The 7,352-nt window shown below is 53.7% G+C and overlaps 1 long non-coding RNA gene across 1 annotated transcript; it reads right to left on the bottom strand.

Moving 5' to 3' along the window:
• Positions 1 to 513: 513 nt before the first annotated feature.
• Positions 514 to 5,841, bottom strand: LOC118150258 (uncharacterized). The gene is made up of 2 exons (XR_004738304.3): positions 5,638 to 5,841; positions 514 to 630 (listed from the first exon to the last, which is right to left on the bottom strand). It is a non-coding gene; the product is annotated as an uncharacterized LOC118150258 (long non-coding RNA).
• Positions 5,842 to 7,352: the final 1,511 nt, after the last annotated feature.

Below are 7,352 nucleotides of genomic sequence, written 5' to 3'. Positions count from 1 at the left end.
ATGCCATCGCATTCCAGCCTGGGCCATAGGAACAAAACTCCATCTCGAAAAAAAAAAAAAAAATGTAGAAGGCAGGCGAGGTGGCCCACATCTGTGATTCCAGCTCTTTGGGAGGCAGACGTGGATGGATCACCTGAGGTTGGGAGTTCAAGACCAGCCTGACCAACATGGTCAAATCCCATCTCTACTAGAAATACAAAATTAGCTGGGCGTGGTGGTACATGCCTCTAGTCCCAGCTACTCCGGAGGCTGAGGCGGGAGAAACCCCGTCTCTCGTAAAAGTACAAGCGTTGGGATTACAGGCGTGAGCCACGGAGCCCAGCCACAGCTTCATCTTAACTAATTATGTCTGTGGAGACCGTACTTCCAAGGAAGGTCACATTCTGAGGTTCTGGGGAGACGAATATTTTGGGGTGACACTGTCCCACCCGGTCCGGTCCAGCGAGGGCGAGTGTGAAGGAAACCGTAGCCGTGTGGGGCCAGCGGGGGGGGGCACCGTGGGGATGCTGCTCACTGCTCCGCCCCACTGATGCGGGCACTTTCCACACCGTAACGTAATTACTGGTCTCCACGCTGTCCTTCCGCTGGACGCCAGCCTCCTGCGGATAAGCGACCGTGTGTCATTCAGTCCTGAATTGTAGAGAATGAGAAAAAAATTAATTTTACCAGCTGGCACCAGAGTTCATCTTAGAGACACAACGAGGCTTGTTTAGGAGAATACCTTAATTAGGAGGCAGGGGCGCGTGAGGGAGGCCTGAGGGCATGAGATGAAAAGGAACCACCAAGGGGCCCCCCCCAGCGCCTCTGTGGGAGAAAACAGCTGCAGTCTGGGGTGGCCTGTGGGCGGTGGGGACCCAGAGAGGTGAAGGCACAGAGAGGCCACCAGAGAGACACGGGAAGGACAAATGGAGGGGTCAGCGTGTCTCCCAGCATTGCGGGAAGGGCAAGCGATTTCGTGAGCTGCCCTCTCCCAGCTAAAACAGAAGAAGATGGAAATGCATCTCCAGCTACTCAGCAGGCGGAGGCAGGCAGATCCCTTGAGCTCAGGAGTTTGAAAGCAACCTGGGCAACACGGTGAGACTCCCACGTCTGCAAGAAATAACAAAATTAGCCAGGTGTGGTGGTGCACGCGCCTGTGGTCCCGGCTACTCAGGAGGCTGGCATGAGGATCATTTGAGTCCGGGAGTTCGAGGCTGCAGTGAGCTACGATTGCACCACCGCACGCCAGCCTGGGTGACAGAGGGAGACCCTGACTCAAAGAAAATTGAGGCCAGGTGCGGTGGCTCACGCATGTAATCCCAGCACTTTGGGAGGCCACGGCGGGTGATCGCCTGAGGTCAGAAGTTCGAGACCGGCCTGGCCAACATGGGGAAACCCCATCACTACTAAAAATACAAAAATCAGCTGCCCTTGATGGCGGGCAACTCAGAAGGCTGAGGCAGAAGAATCATCTTTGAACCTGGGTGGTGGAGGTTGCAGTGAGCCGAGATCCCACCATTGCACTCCAGCCTGGGCAACAAGAGCAAACCTCTGTCTCAAAAAAAAAACCAAAAAAAAGACCAGGCGCGGTGGCTCACACCTATAAGCCCAGCACTTTGGGAGGCAGAGGCAGGTGGATCACGAGGTCAAGAGATGGAGACCATCCTGGTCAACATGGTGAAACCCCGTGTCTACTAAAAATACAAAAAATTAGCTGGGCATGGTGGCGCGTTCCTGTAATCCCAGCTACTCGGGAGGCTGAGGCAGGAGAATTGCCTGAACCCAGGAGGTGGAGGTTGCGGTGAGCCGAGATCGCGCCATTGCACTCCAGCCTGGGTGACAAGAGCGAAACTCCGTCTCAAAAAAAAAAAAAGACCCTTAACATTAACATGGTCTGGCTCCGTGTCCGTGTCCGCAGCCAAAGCTCCTCTTGTGGCTCCCATAATTCCCACATGATGTGGGAGGGACCTGGTGGAAGGGAGGCGACGGAGTCATGGGAGCTGGTCTTTCTCTTGATAGCGAATAAGTGTCACGAGATCTGATGGTTTGGTTTTATTTTATTTTATTTTTGAGACAGAGACTGGCTCTGTCACCCAGGCTGGAGTGCAGTGGCGCAATCTTGGCTCACTGCAACCTCTGCCTCCTGGGTTCAAGAGATTCTCCTGCCTCAGCCTCAGAGTAGCTGGGATTACAGGTGATTTTAGGGATTACAGGCACGCGCCACCATGCCCAGCTGATTTTCTATTTTTAGTAGAAATGGGGTTTCACGATATTGGCCAGGCTGGTCTCAAACTCCTGACCTTGTGATCCTCCCGCCTCGGCCTCCCAAAGCGCTGGGATTGCGGGTGTGAGCCAGCACGCCCGGCCGAGAAATCCACACTTTCTAACGATCCCTGTCTTAGGTATTTTCGATCCACCTTTTATTCCTTAATGAAAATATGCGGCGTGATGACGGTGTTGAGAGCAGAGGTCGAAAACACTCAGTGACAAACCGAGCAGCTCCCATCCAGTGCGGGACGTGGGTCTGCCATGCAGCCTGGGTGCTGGCCACAGCCATCAGAAGGCGGCAGAGGGCTGGGGACGAGACGCGGGCCCCGAGGCGGCCCAGCCGGTGCCCGGCCTCTGAGCGACGCTGTGATTCCGAGATTCCCCCCCCCCCCCCCCCCCCCCCCCCCGGCAGCTGCAGACTGTCCTCCAAGCCCCTCTCTGGGTCCCCAGCCCCGCCAGCGGCCTCGCACTGGAGTCTCTCTCCAACAGAGCGTCCGGGATTAGGTCCCTTGGAGTTTCCGTCCTGTTTGCCTTTGATTTTTTTTTTTTTTTTTTTTAAGCCTTTCATTTGAACTGTTAGGCATTTCGGGGCAAGTCTGCACGGCGTCATCTGCATTTCAAAAAAGCGTCACCGTGAGGATTTGTTTTCTCTCTTCCAACCGTTTCCTTGTTCTTCTCCCAGACGTGGGTGATCTACACCCATCTTCTGTTTGTTTCCTTCAACTTCCTGTGTCGTATTATCTCACATTGTCCTGTGACAATACCTTCCTTCTTTGTCTGAAAGTCTCTCACGTGGACACAGCCTGCAGTTCCCAGATAACCTCCCCGTCCTCCCGCTCCCCCATCAGACCCCGAGGCTGCTGCACCTGCACAGTGAACCCAGAATTCTCGGGGTCACCCTCAACCCTGTTTAACCTTCTCTTTTTTTTTTTTTGAGATGGAGTCTCGCTCTTGTTACCCAGGCTGGAGTGCAATGGCGCGATCTCGGCTCACCGCAACCTCCGCCTCCTGGGTTCAGGCAATTCTCCTGCCTCAGCCTCCCGAGTAGCTGGGATTACAGGCACACGCCACCATGCCCAGCTAATTTTTTGTATTTTTAGTAGAGACGGGGTTTCACCATGTGGACCAGGATGGTCTCGATCTCTTGACCTGGTGATCCACCCGCCTCGGCCTCCCACAGTGCTGGGATTATAGGCGTGAGCCACTGCGCCCGGCCCAACCCTGTTGAACTTTCTACCACCAGACACACAGTTCTAATACGGATCTTGACTTTTTTGTCGAGACAGAGTCTCATTCCGACGCCCAGGCTGGAGGGCAGTGGTGCGATCTCAGCTCACCGCAACCTCCGGGAACCTCCAACTCCCAGGTTCAAGTGATTCTCTTGCCTCAGCCTCCCAAGTAGCTGAGATTATAGGCATGTGCCACCACTCCCAGCTAATTTTTGTATTTTTAGTAGAGACGAGGTTTCACCATGTTGGCCAGGATGGTCTCGAACTCCTGACCTCAGGTGATCCACCCGCCTCGGCCTCCCAAAGTGCCGGATTACAAGAGTGAGCCACTGTGCCCGGTCTCACTCCACGGGTTTCACAAAGGTACGTGTTCCGCACCCACCTTGCATTCTCAGACCAAATAGCTTCACTGCCCTAAAAATCCTCTGTGCTCTGCCTGTTCATCCCTCCCTCCCCGACCCCTAGCAGCCTCTGATCTTTTTACTGTTTCTATAGTTTAGCCTTTTCCAGAATCTTCTGTAGCTGGAATCCTGCAGCACGGAGCCTTTACAGATGGGCTTTTTTATTCTCTTCTTCTTTTTTTTTTTTTTTAGACAGAGTCTCCCTCTGTCACCAGACACCAGGCTGGAGTCCAATGGCGCGATCTCGGCTCACCGCAACCTCCACCTCCTGGGTTCAAGCAGTTCTCCTGCCTCAGCCTCCCGAGTAGCTTAGACTACAGGCACGCACTGCCATGCCTGGCTAATTTTTGTATTTTTGGTAGAGACGGGGTTTCACCATGTTGACCAGGATGGTCTCGATCTCTTGACCTCGTGATCCGCCCGCCTTGGCCTCCCAAAGTGCTGGGATTACAGGCGTGACCCACGGCGCAGAGAGGCTTCTCTCACAGAGTCACATGCTTTTACAGGTCCTCCATGTTTTTTCCTGGCTTGAGACCTCTTTTTTTTTTTTCTTTTTTTCTGGATATGGAGACTCGTTCTGTCCCCCAGGCTGGAGTGCAGTGGCCAAATCTCGGCTCACTGCAACCTCCACCTCCTGTGTTCAAGCAATTCTCCTGCCTCAACCTCCCAGGTGGCTGGGATTACAGGTGCCCACCAGAATGCCCAGCTAATTTTTGCATTTTTACTTTATTTATTTATTTTTTGAGATGGAGTTTTGCTCTTGCTGCCCAGGCTAGAGTGCAGTGACGCAATCTCAGCTCACTACAGCCTCTGCCTCCTGGGTCCAAGCAATTCTCCTGCCTCAGCCTCCCAAGCAGCTGGTATTACAGGCGCCTGCACCCACACCTCACTATTTTTTTTATTACTATTCTCTTTAGCAGAGACGGGGTTTTGCCTTGTTGGCCAGGCTGGTCTTGAACTCCTAGCTTCAGGTGACCCACCCGCCTCGGCCTCCCAGGGTGCTGGGATTTCAGACGTGATCTGGGCTCACTGCAATCTCTCGACCTCCCAGTTTCAAGCAATTCTCCTGACTCAGCCCCCCCGAGAAGCTGGGATCATAGGTATGCTCTACTGCGCCCGGCTAATTTTTGTATTTTTAGTAGAGATGGAGTTTCACCATGTTGGCCAGGGTGGTATCGAACTCCTGACCTCATCCCTCCCAAAGTGCTGGGATGACAGTCGTGAGCCAGCGCACCCTGTCAGGCCTGGGTTCTTTTTTGTGTGTTCCTAAAAACATGTACATATGTGTCTGTCATTGGCCACAACAGCTTGATTTCCCATACAGATCTGCCTAAGAAATTGAGGCCGGGCGCGGTGGCTCACGCCTGTCATCCCAGCACTTTGAGAGGCCGAGGCGGGTGGATCATGAGGTCAAGAGATCGAGACCATCCTGGTCAACATGGTGAAACCCCATCTCTACTAAAAATACAAAAATTAGCTGGGCACGGTGGCGCGCGCCTGTAATCCCAGCTACTCGGGAGGCTGAGGCAGGAGAATTGCCTGAACCCAGGAGGCGGAGGTTGCAGTGAGCCGAGATCGCGCCATCACACTCCAGCCTGGGTAACAAGAGCGAAACTCCATCTCAAGAAAGGGAGAGAGAGAGAGAGAGAAAGAAAGAGGAGGGAGGGAGGGAGGGAAGGAAGGAAAGAAGGAAAGAAATTGAAACCTTGAGCACTTATTCTATATGTGCTGCGGTTGACAGGCCCGCTGATGATACAAACCGTGACATTTGGGCTCCACCGTTACTTTCTCAGGGGCCAGATGGATGAACTCGACGATGTTACTAAAACTGCACGTTGGGCTCTCCCCCATCCAGATTTTCATTCTACGACCATCAAATTGATCAATCAAAAGAAAAAAACCATATCCTGCACCTCAACTTGATAAAACAGGCACCTCTCCGAGACGGAGGAGGACGTCAGGAGGAGGAGGAGCCTCTTGCTGGCGGTTTTCTCCACGTGCAGCGGGGGCTGTCGGGCCCTGGCATCTCTCCCCGGCCGCCGGATCTGTCCGATGTTTGCGGAGGATTCTCCACCCTTTTTAGGGAGTCCAGTGGCGGTGCTCTCTGCCTGGCTGGCTGGGCTGCCAGGAAGTCACCACTCCCAGGCAGGAATCTATTCTTCAGGGGCAGCAGAGCTAAGCATGTCGGTAAAGACTCTCTTGTTTTTTTTCTCTGTTGTATAAGAATCCTAGACTTCTGACACGTATCTTCAACAGCGCCCTAGTTCGGAATCGGGGTTGTGGGGAGCAAGGGAAACAGAAGAAAGAAACCTGAGAAACATCAGCTCCTTCTTCTCCTTCTCCTCCTCCTCTTCTTCTTCTTTTTTTCTTCCTGTTTTTAAAGACGGGATTTCACCATGTTGGTCAGGCTGGTCTTGAACTCCTGACCTCAGATGATCCGCCCACCTTGGCCTCCAAAGTGCTTGGATTACAAGCATGAGCCATGCCCGGCCCTTCTTCTTCCTTTCTTCTTTTCTTGAGACAGAGTTTCATTCTTGGTGCCCACCCCGGAGTTCAGTGGCATGTGATGTCGGCTCACCGCAAACTCCACCTCCCAAATTCAAACGATTCTCCTGCCCCAGCCTCCCGAGCAGTTGGGATTACAGGGGCCTGCCACCATGCCCAGCTAATTTTTGTATTTTTAGTAGCTACAGGGTTTCTCCATCTCGGTCAGGCTGGTCTGGACCTGCTGACCTCAGGTGATCCGCCCGCCTCGGCGTCCCAAAGTTCTGAGATGACAGGTGTGAGCTACCACGCCCAGCCACATCAGCTTCTTTGTGACAGCATAAGGGGTATTTGTCCTCCACCTCGTTCACAGATGTGCAGACGTCAGCCACGCCTTTGCGGGTTCCCTGAGCACTCCTGTGGATCCGGGGTCTCTTCCCATTCGGAAGGCTGCCCTGAGGCAAGGGCGGTCTTGACGGTGCTGGAGGGAGCCGTGCCACAGCGTCGCAGGGTGGAGGTATCAGCACATGTGATAAAACAGTGTGGACGTGCAAACACCCGTGCAAACCAGCGGGACCTGAGCAAGCTCCGAGCGTCACACCAACGTCAGCTTCCCGGATGTGATGCTCTAGTATTGAGTTACTCCAGGTGCTAGTTAATGCTCGTACCTTGGCTGGGCACGGTGGCTCCCACCTGTAATCCCAGCACTTTGGGAGGCCGAGGTGGGTGAGTCACAAGATGAGGAGATGGAGACCATCCTGGCCAACGTGGTGAAACCCCGTCTCTACTAAAATACAAAAAACTAGCCGGGCATGGTGGCGTGCACCTGTAGTCCCAGCTGCTCAGGAGGCCAAGGCAGGGAAATCGCTTGAACCCAGGAGGCGGAGGTTGCAGTGAGCCGAGATCAAGCCATTGCACTCCAGCCTGGCAACGGAGCAAGACTCAGTCTCAAAAAAAAAAAAAAAAAAAAAAAGCCAGGGTACAGGACAGA

The sequence above is a fragment of the Callithrix jacchus genome, chromosome 22 (genome assembly GCF_049354715.1).
Source record: "Callithrix jacchus isolate 240 chromosome 22, calJac240_pri, whole genome shotgun sequence".
In the NCBI taxonomy this organism is placed as follows: domain Eukaryota; kingdom Metazoa; phylum Chordata; class Mammalia; order Primates; family Cebidae; genus Callithrix; species Callithrix jacchus.
The sequence above is the reverse complement of the archived record's forward strand: the minus strand, read 5'-3'. Positions and strand labels throughout refer to the sequence as shown.